Source organism: Macrotis lagotis, chromosome 5 (assembly GCF_037893015.1).
Source record: "Macrotis lagotis isolate mMagLag1 chromosome 5, bilby.v1.9.chrom.fasta, whole genome shotgun sequence".
NCBI classification, from domain to species: domain Eukaryota; kingdom Metazoa; phylum Chordata; class Mammalia; order Peramelemorphia; family Peramelidae; genus Macrotis; species Macrotis lagotis.
This window is the reverse complement of record NC_133662.1, coordinates 55,855,729-55,874,580: the sequence shown is the minus strand read 5'-3', so window position 1 is coordinate 55,874,580 and position 18,852 is coordinate 55,855,729. Positions and strand designations below refer to the sequence as shown.

Here is an 18,852-nt window from a genome sequence, read left to right as displayed (position 1 = left end):
ATTGAAAACAATAAAAATAACTTTAATGAGACTAATTCAAATGAATACAATTTCTAAAGTTTACTGCTCCTCCACTTTAGTGCCTTCTCATTAGATCCTGAGTTCCTTAAGAGGCATAGTCTATCTTTTACCTCTTGCTTTATCCCCTGCATCTATCAGAATGCCTACCATGTGGATTTCTTATCATTGTTGCTGTTCATTCAGTCATGTCTGACTCTTTGTGACTCTATAGACCATACTGTCCATGGAATTCTCTTGATAAAGATACTAGAGTAATTTGCCATTTCCTTCTCCAGTGGATTAAAGCAGATGTTAAATGACTTGCCCAGGGTCACTTAGCCAGTGTCTGAATCTGAATTTGAACTCAGGTCTTCCTGACTCCAAGCTCAGTCACTGGTACATAATAGTAGGCACTTCATGAATGTTTATTAACTATTGACTGACTCCTATTTCCACCTCCCACATTCTAGGACAAGCAGCAATGCTAGATCAGAAAAATATCCCAACAAGGTAATGGGAATTCCATTAAGGTCTCTGATACCAATTCTCAAAGATCCTTAGGATTTTTACATTTCAGGCAGCAAAAAAACTTAAAACTGCCCTTAAAGAACTAGCTCAATCTATATAAAATAATACTCTACTTATGCCACTAAAAGAAACACTCCAAATGCTTCATTCTCTTGGTACTATTCACATGTAAAAAGGAGTCAAAACTAGGGAAAAAACCTCTAAATATATATATAAATATATAACATTAATAATATATAATAAATAACATATATAGTATCAATGTGATATATTAATATCTATATGCATCAATATTAATATTATATATATATATATATATATATATATATAATATATCATGAATTCAACTGCAGAAAGAAAAAACACAATTCCCCACTCTCTTGCTAGTTAGGAAAATTGTAAAAACTGCTGAGGGTCATTCATACTGCCTTCATGAACCAGATAGTGGACTTAAACTCAGGTCTTCCTAATTTGGAAAAGGGGGAAAGGGAAATGAAATAAGCATCTACATAGTTCCTATCATATGTCAGGCACTGGTCAGTGTCTCACAAAAATTAGCTCATTTGTTCCTCACAATAACCTGTTGACATAGTGTTATTATTATACCTATTTCATAATTGAGAAAACTGAGACTGATAGAAGTTAAATGACTTGTCCAGTAAATTCTAAACTTGGATTGAACTCAAGTCTTCCAGATTACAGAACCAGTGATCTATCACCTAGTTTCTTCAAGGCCACTTTTCACTCCATTATTCCATGATGCTGGGGAAACTGTCTCATTTTTTCCTTCAAAATTATGTATTTTCATGGGTAATAAATAAATAAACAAACAAACAAACAAACAAATAAATAAATAAATAGAGAAAATTAGAAAGCAAACAATGAAGTCAAGAACTTATCTGTAATTCTTAGTAACATGGAAAACACACAAGTCCAAATTCATCTACTTCTGATCAAGCTGAATATAAAACAATATTAAGCAGCAATTCATTCTTCTGCAAACTACAGAAACCAACTAGACAAGATGAACAAGTGGTTGATAATTATTTGTATTACTGACTCCTTTAAACTCCTTTATAAGCTTATGGAAGAACATATGAGTGCTTCTAAAATATAATTTCTACTGGAAATGTATACTGCTAATAAGATAACTTTTATTGCTGTTACTATATATATATATATATATATATATACATATATATATATATACATTCAATCTAGGGAAGGAAAATTTCTTTTTTAAGTATGATTTTGGTTTATTTATTTTATATTATTACAATAATTTTGTTATAAGAGTAAACACAAATCCCCCTCCCCCCCCCCAAGAAGATGAGAAACCTCAAGAATAGTGAGAGAAAAAAGATGTACTTCAGTCTATGTTCATATTCTAATGGCTCTGTCTCTGGGGTGAGTTGCCTTATTTATCATAAGCCCACCAGAGAATTTACTTCAATATTTTTTCCCAGTTTCTTTTACTAACTGTATTTCCCTCCACTCTATTCCTCCCCACTCTCATTTCATCCTGGCCCTGTCCAAAAGTGTGTTGTATCTGAGTACCCTCTCCCACAATCTTCCCTCTCTTCCATCACCTATTCCCCCCTTCCCCCCCCATTCCCCCCTTATCCCGTTCCTCTCTTCTCATTTTTGTCTAGGGTAAGACAGATTTCTATACCCTATTAAGTGTGTGTTATTTCCTCTCTGAGCCATCTCGGATGTGAATGAAGGAACACTTATTCCCCCTTGTCTTCCCCCTTTCCACTCCATTGAAAAAACTTTTTCTTGACTCTTATGTGACATTTCTTAGTTTCTTCTTCATCTCCTTTCCCTTCCTCCCAGTACTTTCCTTTTATCACCCACTGACTCCATCTTTTTCCTATATCTCCTATATTTCCTATATTTTCCTATATTATAACATTATATTCTGCTCTTCCTTTGGCTGTCCCTGTTTCATTGAATGTCCATCTTTTCTCCTGAAAGAGGATGTTCAGTTTTTCTGGGTAGTTGATTGTCAGTTGTAAACCAAGATCTTTTGCCTTCCAGAATATCATATTCCAATCCCTACGAGTCCTTAATATAGATGCTGCCAGATCCTGTGTAATCCTGACTATGGAGCCATGGTAGTTGAATTGTTTGTTTCTGGAAACTTTTAGAATTTTCTCTTTGACTTGGGAGTTTTGGAATTTGGCTACAATATTCCTGGAAGTTTTTCTTTTGGGATCTCTTTCAGGAGGTGATTGGTGAATTCCCTCAATTTCTATTTTACCCTTTGCTTCTAGGATCTCTGGGAAATTTTGCTGTATTATTTCTTGAAAAATGAAGTCTAGGCTCTTTTCCTGATCATGGCCTTCAGGTAGTCCAATAATTTTTAAATTATTTCTTCTGGATCTGTTTTTGAGGTTAGTTGTTTTTTCCACTGAGATATTTCATATTTTCTTCTAATTTTTGGCATTTTTGGAGGAGTTTTATTTCTTCCTGATTTCTTGCAAATTTATCAGCTTCCTCTAGTTCCATTCTGCATTTGAAGGAGTTATTTTCTTCAGAGAGCTTTTTTATCTTCTTTTCCAACTGGCCAATTCTGCTTTTTAAGGCATTCTTCTCCTCATTTGCCTTTTGTTTAGTTTCTTTTCCATTTGGCCTAAACTGGTTTTTAACATATTATTTTCTTCAGTATTTTTTTTGTATTTCTTTCACCAAGCTGAAGATTTGGTTTTAATGATTTTTCTGCATTGCTTTCATTTCTCCTCCCAAGTTTTCCTCTACCTCCCTTAATTGTTTTTCGGAGTCTTTTTTGAGCTCATCCATAGTCTGAGTCCATTTTCCGTTTCTCCCGGAGGTTTTGGATATAGAAGCTTTGATTTTGTTGTCATCTGAGTATGTGTTTTGATCTTCCATGGGACTAAAGTAATTCTCTATATTTTTCTATGACCAATTTTCTATAACCAGATTCTTCTTTTTCTGTTGTTTATTCATTTCCTCAGCCCAAGACTAATTTACAGCACTTTTAAGACTTTGGGGGATTTTTGGGGGGAAACCCCACTGGGACCTTTATTCCTGCATGGTCTTATGCTCTCTTGCCTGTGCTTTGATATGTAGATGACCACAAGCACTCCCCTCTGCCCTGGAGCTGTGAGAGGAAAGTCCCTGCTATCTTAGTATGGAAGGCCAAACTGCAAGTTGGATATGAGTGTGAGTATACAGCTAATTCCTGCCCCAAGGAGAGCAGAGAGATTTCTGCAGTCTCCCCTGACCCCCTTACCATCTGTGCGCTGTACTCTGGAGGTGCAGGCTGGTTTCTCCTGATTCTTGCTGCAAGTTCTGTGGCAGGTGCTCCTCATTCCACACTCATTCTGGTGGAGCAGAGTTCTCTCACCACCTCTTCAAGTTGTTCCCAGTGATCCCTGGCCTGGGTTGGGCTGAGCTGAGGCAAGGGCTTTCTTCCAGCTCCTGGTCCTGATGAAACACACCTTTCCTATGGAACTTCTAAGTTATCTTGGACTGGCAAAATGTATCACTCAGTCTTTCTGTGGGTTCTGCCCCTCTAAATTTTGACTAGTGATAATTTGATGACTTTTGGAGTTTTGGGGGGAAGGAGTTCCTGGGAAATGCTGCCTTCATGCCACCATCTTGGCTCTGCCTCCAGGAACATTTCTTAATCTAAAAATGACATACAACTACAAGAATTGTAAATTGTAGTGAAAAATTTAACTCCAAAAACTAAAAGGCTTTGTGCTTCTAGAGTATATTTTTCCATTGCTAAAATAATTTAAACTAATATTATGCAAAAGAAAATATTATACAAGACTAATAAATTTCATGTTTCCATCTAATACTTTAGTCTTTCAGTCATGTCCAACAATTTATACCCTCATTTGGAGTTTTCTTGACAATGATACTGAAGTGGTTTGCCATTTTTTTTCTCTAGATCTACTAGGGAAATTAATGAAGGAATAAACCTACTATTATCTTCCTTCTTGTTATATGTAATCTACCTTCAAAAATGCTTTTGCTAGACTTTTGGAAAGTTTTAGGCATAAGAATCTCTGTATTATAAAAAGGATCCATTTACATGAAGATGTTTATAGTTATATTATATGTTTTAGAAAAGAAACTGGAAACAAAGTGAGTCCCCATCAATAGAAGGAATGGATAAACAAATTGTGTTATTTCAATATAACAGAATATGATTTTGTTGAGAGGAATGAAAATGAAGACTTCAGATAAATGTCTTGAGATTTTATGAATTGGGGCAGCTAGGTGGTGTAATGGACAGAGTACCAGCCCTGGAATCAGAAGGACCTAAGTTCAAATTTGACCTCAGACACTTAATAATTATCTAGTTATGTGACCTTGAGCAAGTCATTTAACCCCCATTTCCTTGCAAAAGCCAAAAAAAAAGATTTTATGAACTGCTACAGAAAGAAATGAGCAGGATCAAGTGAATAATTTATATAATGATGACAATAATGTAAAAGAAAAATAACTTTGAATGTCCTCAGGACTTAGTCACAAATCACTTCAAAAATCTAATAATGAAGTATCCCTCCCACCTCTTGGCAGAGAAGTGACTTATTAAAAGTTCAGAATAAGTCATATATATTTTGAGGTTTGGCCAATGCATTTTGCTAGACAATATTTGTTGCAAGATTAGTGCATAGTGATAAATATAAACAAATAGAAAGGTGTATTAATAAAGCATTATTTAAAACACAAGATGAAAGTTTAAAAAGATCCAGGCTGGTAAATGGCAATTTTATTCTACCTTGTTAAACTTAACTTATAATTGAAAAAAATATGTAATATAATAATAGAAGCTCATGTTTTCCTATGTAATACTGATTTTCTTATTCTTTGTGTATCAAAATGGGTTTCTCTTAAGTTCATAATGATTTTTAACATTCTTATATTTAAAATAAAAATAAATAAAAAGTTTTAATCATTACAGTATAATTCTGCTTTCACAACCTTATAAATACTAATGATACACATTTTAAAATTATTTCTCTGTGTCATGAAGCAATTTCCAATATAAAGGCAGTCAACTGAAACATACTTTGATCAAATACCAGAGATATGCAATGACAGCACAGTATGTCTGAGTTATTTGAGCCTGAATATCTTTGAAAGGGGTGTGGTTTCCTCTAAGATATTCTATCCATTATTTATTCAGTGACATTTCCATTGAAAATAAATATTATACTATCATTTGCAGAATCATTCATATATAACACAGTCAGATTTTTTCTGGTACAATCATTGGAATAGGTTGGGGGAAGAGTAATTCCTTTTTTATTTCATCTGATTCATAATGAAAATATTAATAATCCAAAAAAGCTTTAAGGAATGTTTTTAATAGATGTTGATACTAAATGCAAACTGAGTGGAACAAAAATATTAAAAAAATATAGCAACCTAACAAAGGAGTTCAAAACTACATGGGAACAAGATAAGGTTCATATCTCCTTGTCCTGTCTACTACTGGAATTATATTGAGAATAGTTTCAGTGAGCCTACACAGGATCAGCTTACATCCCATTACAGCTAGATGATGCAATGGATAGAACATGGGACTTTGAAACAGGAAGATTTAAATTCAAATGTGGTCTGTCTCCTAATAGTCATGTGTTCCTGGACAAGTCACTTAATCTCTCTCAGTCTCGAGTTTTTTTTAGGTTTTTGCAAAGCAATGGGGTTAAGTGACTTGCCCAAGGCCACACAGCTAGGTAATTATTAAGTGTCTGAGGCCGGATTTGAACCCAGGTACTCCTGACTCCAGGGCCAGTGCTCTATTCACTGTGCCATCTAGCTGCCCCTGAGTCTCAGTTTTCTCATCTGTATACTAGAGATAATGATAGTACCCACCCCACAGGTTTGTTGTGAGGATCAAATGACTTATGTAAAACTTCACAAGGTTTAATTTGTTATTATTCAGTCATTTTCAGTCTTCATGACTCTATTGACTCTTCATGACCCTATTTGGGATTTTCTTGGCAAAGATATGGAGTGGTTTGCCATTTCCTGATCCAGTTCATTTTATAAGTAAACTTATGAGTAAACTGAGGAAAACAGGGCTAAGCAACTTGTCTATTGGTCACAGACAGCCAGTAGGTATCTGAGACTGGATCTGAAATCAAGTAGATGAGTATTCCTGATTCCAGACCCAGCACTCTATCTAGCTAAACTTTAAATTGATGTGTATTGTCTATTATCATTATCATCATCATCATCACCATTATTATTATTATTATCAAAGTACAAAAACCAGTCATTTCCATCTAGCATGTGATAGTCCATTAAATCAAATATGAAGGAATAATAGTTGACATCCTCAATTCACTCTTTCTCATATTCCCTCTATGTAAATAGTTTGCAAGTTTGATCACTTCTCCCTTCACATTATCACTCCTTTACAATCAATTCTATCCTTTGGCACTATCAGAACCCTAGTGCAGGCCCTTATCACCTTACCCCTATACTATGGCAATATCCTGCTGTTTGTCTTCCCTGCTTCAAATTTTACCCCACTCTGATCTACTTTCCTAAAGCACAAATCTGACCTCATTACTCCTCCTAATTCACTAAACTTCACTGGCTCCTAAATGCCTCGAGGATCAAATATAAAAACCCTCTGTTTGGGTTTTGAAGTCCTTTACAACCTGGTCCCTTCCTGCCTTTCCAATCTACTTATCTTGCTCTCCCTCAAATAGTCTTGGGTCCAGGGACACTGGTAATGCTGCATCTCCCAACCCAATGGTTATACCTTACTCTTGGCATTTACCTCCCTCCTCATCTCTGCTTCCCAGTTTCCCTGGCTGCCTTCAAGTTTCAGCAAAATTCCACTTTTTTGCAGGAATCTCTCCTAGTTCTCCTTATTCTTAGTGTCATTCCTCTAAGAATATCTTCAATTTACCCTATTTTTTGCATGTACACAGTTGCTTGAATATTATTTCTGCTATTAAACTTGGGAGCAGGAACTGATTTTTTTTACCTTCTTTGTATTCCCCATCACTTAGTATAGGCATATAAGAGGCCCTTGTCTGCCATTTAGCAGGTGCTAAACAAATTGTTGACTGGGTTCACTTGTCCCAGGACCATTTTTATGTGAACCCCATAAAAAGAAATAAGAAGAATGAGGTAGTAATGAAGATGATACCTAAGACAATTTATGCAAAGATGAACATGTCCTCACCTAAAAAAAGAAAGAAGATTGCTAGCTACTCTTAGATCATATGATAAAACAGGGTAAAACTTGAAGAGATACTTTTGGATCAAGTAATTATCACTTTACTGAGAAATAGCAAAGACTGAAAATGGGTATATATATATATATATATATATTACTAGATTTGTCTAATGTCATTGAAAGTATTTTATCTCTGAATGTAACTTCTGAAACAGCAAAGATCCAAGGGCTTAATAAATGTTTATTGATTGGTTGATGAAATCAAAGGTGCTTCCATGGGAGATATCCACATGAAAAGAGTCAACAATATATCAACAAAGAAGCATTGAACAAATATGAGTCATGCAGATTTGTTTATGAAAATGGAGGGTTTGTGATGGCAATTCAGGATGAAGTCACTGCTACCATAAATTGCAGGAGGATTATGCTTTAGCAGCCCCCACTTAGTGGTCAATGTAGATTATGCAAGGAAATGGTAGAATTGTGTAGCACATCATTAGGCTGCAAAGATCTAGGTTATACCAAAGACATAGTAAGACAATACCTGGTGGCTAAAATTATATATTAGAAATTCATTATTTTTCTAGATAGAAAGTGGACAAATTTCTTTATTACAAATGCAAACGTCAAAATATCCTGGACAATCCAAACAATAAACTATACTGAAATCATATCATGGACAAACTTTTGTCTACAATCTCCTGGAAAAACACTGATTAATAAGAAATATATTTTAATAGATACCACATATCAGATTTCCATGATCTCCAAGATACATGGAACAAAATGCTTTACATCACTTGGTGGGGAGGGGGGGAACTTATTGAAAAAGGCAGACAGGTTATGACATAGAAAATAGAAAATATGTAGTCACTGAAGCTTACTTTAAGAGGGGGAAAGGGGCTTTCCCCCCAAATCCAGTGCCAGCTGTAGGTGCTAATAAAAGCAGGTTACAAACATAAGATCAGTCTAATCATCCTGCTTTATCTTTGACAGAAAATTAAAGAAGAATTCCTTCCTGGTCTTCATATCAAAATGGAAGAATAATAAACATATTTAGATCATTTAAATAATATAAAAAACAGAGGAGAAGAAATAGAATTTAACCAAGTTTAAAAATATTCCTTTAGTAATAAGACTATTCTCTGAAGGTTGCTAAAATTCTCCCTTGCCCCTCACCCCCTAAGATCTTTCAGTTACTGACCACAGAATCTGAAAATCTCAGCATTATATATCTATTTTTCCTAAAGTATTGCATTTATAGAAACCCTTGTTAAAATGCAAATATTTTTTGCAAGAAGTAAAACATTAACCCTTCAGTAGGGATTAGTTTATCAGATACCTAGTAGATATCTTAAAAAGCAGAAAGCAGAGCTATAAGAGACTAGGTAGGACAATACAAACCTCTATGTTTTGGTGGAGGGAAAAGGGAGAAATGTAGGCTGAATGATTACAACAATTAGACCCTGCAAAGCAAGATCCTTGGCACTTGGGCAGCATGGGACCATTCTCTGGAAAGAATACATAAGAGTTCTAAAGAGAGGTGGCTAGGTGGCACAATGGATAGAGCACAGGCCCTGGAGTCAGGAGTACCTGAGTTCAAATCTCGGCCTCAGACACTAGCTGTGTGGCCTTGGGCAAGCCACTTAACCCCATCTGCCTTGCAAAAAAAAGGAGTTCTAAGGAATCAAATAGGAGGATACACAAAAATATTTTGTCTACTCCACACAAAAGACTACTAAAATGGACAAGGGCAAATATTTTCTCGATAAAAGTATAGAATATTTGATTTAATTTGATTATTTTTTTCCTACAGTCTAATAATGGGGAAAGACATATACAAAAATAATATGATATACATGAGAGGGAGCATGATGCAATATCAAGAACAATGGCTTTGCAGATTCAAATACTGACTCTTACTTATGTGACCTCATACAAGTCATAATCTCATTGGGTCTCAGTTTCCTCAACCAAAAATGAAGGAAGTTGAACTATTTCCAATAATGTTAAGACAGTCTGTTTTGAGCACTTGGTTAAGTGATTATTTTTGGTCTTTCCTCAGTCCAAGCAGTTGTCAGTGTCTTACCAAAAAGTCTTTTCTACAATCTGAATATTGTACAAGTTAAAACACCTATTCTACAACCTGAATAATAAGAAGTTATTAGCCCAGGATCACAAAGCCAATATGTACCAGAGATAGAAATTCAAGTCCTCCTGACTTCAAGACCAGTTTCCATTTTCTATTCCAAGCTGCCAGCAAGCATACCTTAAAATAGGGACCACTTTATTTTGCATTTGTATGGAAAAGTCTTGTAACTCTAAAGAAGCTACTTAAACAGTTTCTTCCATTCTTTAGGGACTGGAAATATTTACCAAGAATTTACAAGAAAAGAGAAATAGTTCAGGAGTTATACTGTGAAAATTAGAATACAATAAAGAACTCATGTAAATCATTTCAAGGAAAATAAGAGATCTTCATTTGTCTTTCAATTATAAAAAGTCTAATAGTTGATGGATTTGTGATCTCAGTAATGAGCTGAACAAAGACACTGAGTTACTGAATTGGAGGAGAGTGGACTTTTAAGGAGCTTCTCCCTCAAACACAGGTCCAACTTTTTAAATAATAATTTTCTTTCTGCAATTGTATTAGGAGAAGGTAACCTGTAACATAGCATTTTTATGGCCCTTTTAGTTTTCTCAAAAATACTTTTATATACATTATCATTTATTATATACACATCTCTATTTATTGAGGCAAGTACAATAGATATTAGAATCACCATCCAACAGGTGAAAAAAGTGAGGCTTTCAGAAGTCAATGGTCTCCTAGCAAGCAAGTGCCAGAGGTGGCATTATTCCTGTACCCAGGCTCTTTCCACGGTACCATACTCAACCATCTCTCAAATACTGTGCTGAATAATATGGCAATTATCACAAGTTTTCAAAATCTTTTTATTTTTGGTCTAGTCCTGTCATTTCAAGGGCATAGAAAGAATCAAGTAAGGAAATTGATTCAGATCAGAAAAAGGTTCTGCAACTTAGAAATTTGCCTAGATTACTGAGAAGTTGTGATTTATTCAGGGTCAGTTAGTATGTGTCGCAGTTAGAATTCAAACCCCAGTTTTCATGACTCTGAGGTCAACTCTATCCATTAAACTATCTGCAATTTTATCAGTGCCCTCAGGAAATCAAAATAAACACAAGCTACCTGACTAAATAGATGAATAATTGCTTTAACAGTTTTTTAAAATACCTTGCTACAATGTTAAATATTTTTAACTAATCATGGATACATAGCATCCTTATTGTTTCTTCTGAGTTAATTATTTTCAGGGCAAAAAGATCAGTGTTATGTCTGTGTTCACAACCCTCCCTGCAGAATAAAGGCACTGTCTGGCAGCCTGAGCACAAAAGGCCTTAGTGTAATGAAGGTGAAGTGTTTGGTCTCTCAGGACCAGGTGAATGCCAACTGCACAAATAACGGGCATTCCCTGCTGCCCAATTAATGAGAAGCCAATAAAGACTGTCTTAAAGAATGAACTTTGCTTTCCATACTCCCTTCCAGATGGTGAACATCACTAGGGTAGGGAAGCAAGGAACGAAGGAGAAACTTTAAGAAATAACAAGCATTTTTAATGAAGGACATGAAGATATATAGCCACAGATTCATGTTCTAATGTTGTGGGGAGAAGATCGTGCTCACATATTCATTAAGACTTTTCACTAAAAACCCCAAGGTTATAATGAAGTTTATAAATATTTTCTTTTTACTAAAGGAGAGAAAAAACCCTGCTTCTCTTCCCCATACTAAAGCAATTGTTACAAAGAAGCACAAAAACTCAAAAGGAGAAGGAATTTCAGAGGTTATCTAAGCAATACATGATGATTCATCTCAGATTTTCAAATTACCTAACATAATCCTTGTTTGGAATGTGGCAAGGAGAATATCTCCCTCTCTCCCTCTGTCTGTGTGTCTCTCTGTCTCATCTCTGTCTCCTTCCTTCCCTCCCTCTTTGTCTCTCTCTCTCTCTCTCTCTCTCTCTCTCTCTCTCTCTCTCTCTCTCTCTCTCTCTCTCTCTTTTTCCATATGGGAAATGAAGAGCAAATCAGTTAAAGACTCTATTAAAACTGCAGAATAAATTCTGCATTAGGAAAGAAAAAAAAACAACTTTCTATGTCTCAACTCCCCTTAAAAGAAAAAAATTAAACAATTGTCAAGGAAAATTGAACTAGTATAAAATTGGTCCCCTGAAATGCCCTCGATCAAGGATGACTCCTGATCGTGCAACTAGTGTTGCTCAATGAGTATTTTTAAACCATTAGAGAAAACAAACATTTACAAACTCTTAATTCTTTTTTAAGCTATTAAGTATCAGTCTCTTAGAAGAAGAGTATGAGTCCATGACCTGGACAAAATATGAGTGATGTTCTTAAAAGCTAAGCTTATGTATTTTCCTTATTTAAAACACCGTGTTTGGGAAGAGGTAGTTTTGGGTTTTTTTAAAAGGTTTCATTGTTGAAATGCTAATTACTTGAAAGACATGCTTAATATGGAAATATGTAAAGCACGATTGTACATATACAACCTATATCGATTGTTTGCTGCCATGGGGAAGGGGAAGAGAAAAGAAGGTGGTGGGGAAAGGAGGTACTCAAAAGCTTACAAAAGGATGAATGTTGAAAACTATCTTTGCATGTAATTGAGGGGATATATAAAGAAGGGAGGGGGAAGAAAAAATAATTACTTGAAAGGCAATTCTTTTATTGGGTTACAACACAGCAAATCCTTTTCATTTCAGTCCTATTTTGATCATGTTGAAGTGAGAATTTTCTAAATCGTATTTAGTAAGATAATCCTTTATTTACCTTTTGCTTTAAGAAGAAAAAAAAGTTTGATGGAAAAATTCTATTTTTAAATCTCAAGAAACAACTTCCAAACTAATTCTTCCATTCTGACCAAGACTGAGACAGGGTTTATAATGAACTTCCGTATTTACAAGTATCAATGAAGCCTCTGACCTGCTGAATATCTTCCAGGAAGAGAAATATGATATAAGTTACATTTCCTGAGAGTGAAGTGAGAGATGCTTGGAGTTTATAGCAAGACATTTCTTTTCCAGCTGACACATGCCATCACCTGTCATGTTATAAACAATTTGGCTATCAGAGCTCAGAGGGTTAGTCTGAAAAGCCTTCCCTAGGGTGGGTGATGATGTATTTAGCACCATATCCACCAAGACTGAAATCTTAGCCCTTTTGTGTTTGCAGAGGGGATTCAAACTGAGACTGGTTGTTAATGGGAAAACAAAGCTTGGACAACCGGACCTAGTAATCTCTCTTCCCATTACAAACCATTCAGCTTGTACATGTTAACAATAGCAATATGGTACTTATAAAAGGCTTTGCATTTTTAAAATGAGGTCTCCTATAATATGTCATTTATACAAACTAGCATGTTTCAAATGCTTCTCTCTTAAAGACTAGAAATACTGCTACTGTATCTTTAAGAGCCAAACAAAATTGAAAAAATGAAGAATTCTCATAGATAACAGACAAAACATGCAAACTTTCTCCAAATCCATGGAGGGAAGCACTTCATAAAAAGACATTTTTCAACTAACTCTAATCTGCTAGTACACACTGCTTTTTCTAGGATTTTTCCTTTTGACTCTAGAAGATACAACAATTATCTGTAGTCAATTGGAGAGTTATTTGAAACTAACATTACATTTTAAAAAAAAGTAGAAATGAGCAAAATCCTGTCTATGGCCAAACTTTTTTTTTCCCTAATAGTGAACTATGATTTGAAAAGGACAAGTCCAAAGTAGACGTGGGAAGACTAGCTCAGTACCATAATTCCCATGGTTCAAAAAGACCAATAAGACATCATTTTAGTTCTAAAGCTCTTCTGATATTTTGGTTTTTTTTCTTACTTTGCTTCTCAGTTGATTGGAATTAAACTGGACCTATCAAAACCCTGGAAGCCAAGGCTCCAGAAGGCTTCAGAGTATAACTTGTCTCGAGATATTTCAAATCAGGGATTTTGCCAGATGTTTTAATACATGCTGCTCAAAAGGTTTTCCTAAATGATGAAACTAAATCTTCTAAAACTCACTTTTCTCCCTCTATAAATAGTTTTAATGTTTCTATGATTATCCTTCCTACTTTCTTTTATACTTTCCTTGGAGAGCAGCTCAAAAGCAAATGTACTAAGAGCACAGGCACAGTGGCTTCTACTAAGTATAATTCAGAAGAAGGAAGAATATTTTTCAATCCTTATGTTTACTAAATCTATTGACTCACAGGTTGCATCTCTTTATCACCAAAATGTGTAATAAATTTAGTAAAAAAAAACCTCATTCACCTAATGAGATGTTCATTCTATACAGCACCATATATCTGGAATATTTGAATATTTCACTAAATTAATAGACATAGTAGAACTGGTGAAGTCCATTGCATATGTGAATATACATGCACACAGATATATATTATATACATATATATACATATGTATACATGAATTATTGAGCTTAAAAATTCTACCAAAATTTAACAAAATATGATTAAAATCTTACAAAATGACAAATAGAAAATTTAATGGTTTCATAGACATATAACTAAAGTGAAGAAGGGCTCAAATAATTCAAATGGGTGATGATACTGACACTCCTATTGTTACCTCAATTTGACAGCTTGTATATTCCTTATTATTTCAGATATAAGTTGCAATATCCTTTTTTCTAAGTATCACTAGCTTCAATAGTTTTTCCCACAGAATCTGTAGTAGGTACAATTGTTGAATTTTTAAGAAACAGAATATTTGAAAGTGATAAATTATCAATTCCCTCACAAATTTCTCATAGAATTATAGTTAAAGCATTATAATAAACCCCAACTATATTGCAGAATGAATACATATACCATAGTTGTCATCTTTTAATTAGAATATAAATTTCTCTTTCCAAAAATATATTTGTTACATAGAAGCCATAAATCTAAAAGAATCTACATGAATTTGAAATCTTGTCATTTGGAGGAAATTTTTGATCAGAAGTCATTTTTGCTCTGGATGCTCTCCTTCTCCTTGATTCTTCCTACCCAGCCCCTTCTCTTTAAGCATGTCACATATTTGGAATCTTTCTTAGTAGAAACTTTCTGCTTTTCAACTAATTGGCATTTCCCAATCTGTGACATATAAGGTAATTTGTCAATCAAATATATCTTCAAAACCCTACTACTCCCCATAAAAGCATTTGGACCTCTTCTGCATCCCTCTTGACCCTGCCAAATGGAATGATATCCATAAATACCCACAACAAAATAAAAGGAGTAGTGGGAACCTATCAAATGTTGAGTATTTGCACAGAAGTTTCACCCCTTACTAAGTTATCCACTCTCTCTCTTCCTACAGTTGGCCTAAAGAATATGTCACCCAACCTAAGGGGTCTCCCACTGGCTTACTGTTTTCATTGACCTTGTAACATTCTTCCTCTAGAGACAGTGATCTCAATATATTCTAGTCCCTCTTCTCCTTTCTCATCCCATTACTTATAGATATTTCAAATAAACAAACTTCCCTTGTTGAAATTCAAATGCATCAAATAAAAGCCTATTGCTTTCAGCATCATTTTTGTCTAGTTTATCCTGTGGAGGTCTTTAAGTTCCCCCCAAGTGAGTTACAATGTTCTGGCACATTTTTCAGAAATTTAAAAAAAAATTTTTTGCTCAGGTACAACATAAAATACCACCTTGAATAACTATGGTTAATTCAGATTCTTTCAGGAATATGCAGCCAAACTTCATGTGTTTCATTGAAGGCATCCAGTCATCCTGGAATCAACACACAAAACCCCCACAAAGATAAACACAAAACACACACACACACACACACATACATACACACATGCAATGACATTTTTTACTGTTATGTTATCTGAAACTACTGTAACATTGCTTTCCTTTTTATAACCAGAAAAGTTCTCAAAAGCAATCTCTATTTACTGCCTTAATCAAACTCACTTTGTAAAACAAATTTACTAAACTCGATCAAATTAAGCAATGAGTAAATTCCTTAAGCCTTTACCATCAAATTTCTATTACCACCACTCTACTATAAATGGTTATCAGTGACATAACATAAAATGAGTTGTTTCAAAAGTTTTTAATGTTTTTTTAAGATAGGATGACCATTTGGGGGGAAAGAGGAGAGAGGAGGGAATGATGTTGGATAGGAATTTGTATTTCTCCCCCACTTGTTCTTTTCCACCTTCCTCATTCTTATTACTAACTTTCATGTTTGTCAAGAACATTGCCATACATCTTTAAGAAATCCTTGACTTCAATCTTCTTTACTTTTCTATATCTACAACATCTCTCTCATTCTCTATCTTCATAATTCAGTCCCTCAACAACCTACTATCTATACCACTACAATAGGCTCTCAATTGGTCTCTCTCTTCTTCCCTCTCCAATTCATCATCCACAAAGCTGCCAAAATTATATTAATGGAAAGGCCTGACCTTGCTATTTCCCTGTTTAGTTGCTCTCTTTTATTTCTAGGAGCAAAACTAATCTGTTTGATTTTTAAAAACTTTCACAATCCAATCTTTTCCCATTTTTCCAGGCCTAAATATATCTTCGGAAAATGTGCTATATGCACATCAGTTCAACTAAACAAGCATACATTAAGGGTTTGTTCCACAAGGGACTGTGATGGTTAATGCAGATATAAAGACAAATAAAAAAACAGTTCCCCCATCCCAGGAGACTATGTTTTAATTAATAACACCATTTCTAATATTTGTTAAAATGTGAGAAAGGAACAAATAGGTTTCCATAGATAATTATCTAGAGTAGATGACATCTTTGCTCACATATTTACTGAGAAATACAGAGAATATAAAATCCTATTGTATTATTTATTGATATTAAAATGCATTTGACTTAATAGGCTAAAATATAGCCTTAAACAAGGCATTTCCTTTGCAATGCATCCTCAAACAAGGTATCTATATCAAAAGTGATTTTTGTGACAACTGTTACCCAAAGATGACTTAATTCAATGATACATTGAGTATTAAAAAGAAGTAAGGCATTAAAATAAATCCCACTTATACTAAACTAAATTCCAGTATCATAGAGGATTTCAAATAGAAGATCAATAGAAAAATTCTCTATCAACAATAAGGCTGATACAAAATGTTCATATTACCAAGTTCATTTTACTAATTGAATTAAATCTCAGAACACAAAGCCTCAGTGAAATCCATGATAGTGCAAAAGGTTCATTTAACCATTCACACAGTAGAACAAAGTGGATGAAAAATCCAAGTTGTATTATAAATAAATATGCATATGTGTATTTGCATATATACTTGTGTGCATATATTCAGAGATATAAAGAATCTCAAAATATGAGAACATATAAAAAGCATTTTGCTAAATTTAAAGTACTATATAAATTCTAGCTATTATGAAGTGGCACATAAAAAGATTATGTATATATATATATATATTCATTTCTTACATGACTACACTACTTGGGGAGTTTTATGATTTTTCCACCATGCTCCAGGAGTTCATTATTGAAATCTCATTATCTCACAAAATTTCATTAGCTTCATCTCTCTCTAATGAGAGATTGGAGCCATGAACTCCAAAATATCCATTTAAGGAAAGAGCTCAGTTCCAAACATCTCATTTATCACAGGGCTTCACTGCCATGTGCCACCACCATGTCCACACATCTTTTATAACTCCTTTATAAAGAATCTCTTAATCCTATCAATCACAAATTTCTCTCCTCTGAACTGATGTAACATATTTTGTCCATACCATCTATCTAATATATAAATCTCATGCCATTTCTACTATTTCATATCATCTCCCCTACCAGATTACAGGCTATAAAATGGACTATTTCTAATACTGCTTTGTATCCTCCCTATTCTTAAAATGCCTATTACCCCCACTAGAGGGTAAATTAAATATTTGTCAGCTGATTGATAAACTGAAGGCCTGACTGATTAATCTATGGGAACAGCATCTCTGAATTGTTAGCACTGTTTTTTTTTTTCCTAGTGTGACTGTTAACAAGAGGGTCAAGAAACGAGATGTAACAAGTGAGATTGCATCTGACTTTATCACACATCAGTTGATCCCATTGTTCACAACTATCATCCTTGATTCTAGTTACATCAACCAAAATGTGAAATGTTTTACATTTCCATGCAAAGGAAATTCATTAAATATTTGTTAGTAAAAATAAAAATGAATTAAGTAAGCTGTGTTTTTGTCTATTTAGTATTCCTTTCTAATATCTGAAATGAGACTCCTTAGCAACTTGTTTCATTTCCCTATTTCTTTATCTCTGTTTAGTGAAACAAAAAAATAAAGGAGAAATTATCCGAAGAGGATGAAGTTAAGAGATGGAGAAAGAATGTCATTATCACATTGCACCTTTTTTCTTAGCTTATAAAGCATTTGAACCAGGATAGAAGTTGGTTGTATGCTGTTATTGCCTCAGCAAAAATTAAACTCATTCACATTCTCTTTACCTTATTGAACAAAATTCTGGTAATTCAATATTTTATTTAAAGACTGTGAACCGTGTAATAATTTGAAGAGAAAAACAGCATTCTTTCTGTTCTGAAGTCTCTAACGTCTTATATAAATTAATCAGTTTATAGCTTTTTACATTTACAATCTGACAGAAACACAAAAAATTTTTATTTGACAAAATTTCTTGTGCTAGCATTTACAGATGGAAATGAAATGTTAAAAGTTCTATTGTCTCCTAAAAAAAAGTACTTCCCTTGTTGCCACCTTAGTTGAACAAATGTTCGCAGAAAAATGTTTTTAATTAATAAGTCCTTAGGAGTGTTATTGAATCTGTACACATGTAATCCATTGCCATGGTTATTTTGATTTTATTTTCCATGAGAGAATATTCTACATAAATATATATATATATATATTTATAAACATATATACGTATGTATGTAAAGAAAAAAAATTGAGATTGATATTGGCAGCACCAAGGACCTCAATTGATGGTTCACTTTAATATCTCTTTCCCAGGGCATAATAGCCAAGAACAATTTGTTGTTTATAAATTGAGTTCCCCTGACAGTTTCAGG

The 18,852-nt window shown here is 34.2% G+C and overlaps 1 protein-coding gene across 1 annotated transcript in view; it reads right to left on the bottom strand.

The window, feature by feature from the left end:
* The window catches only part of COL19A1 (collagen type XIX alpha 1 chain), a 407,957-nt gene that overhangs the window by 364,647 nt on the left and 24,458 nt on the right, over positions 1–18,852 (bottom strand). The gene's annotated exons all lie outside the window — the stretch shown is intronic.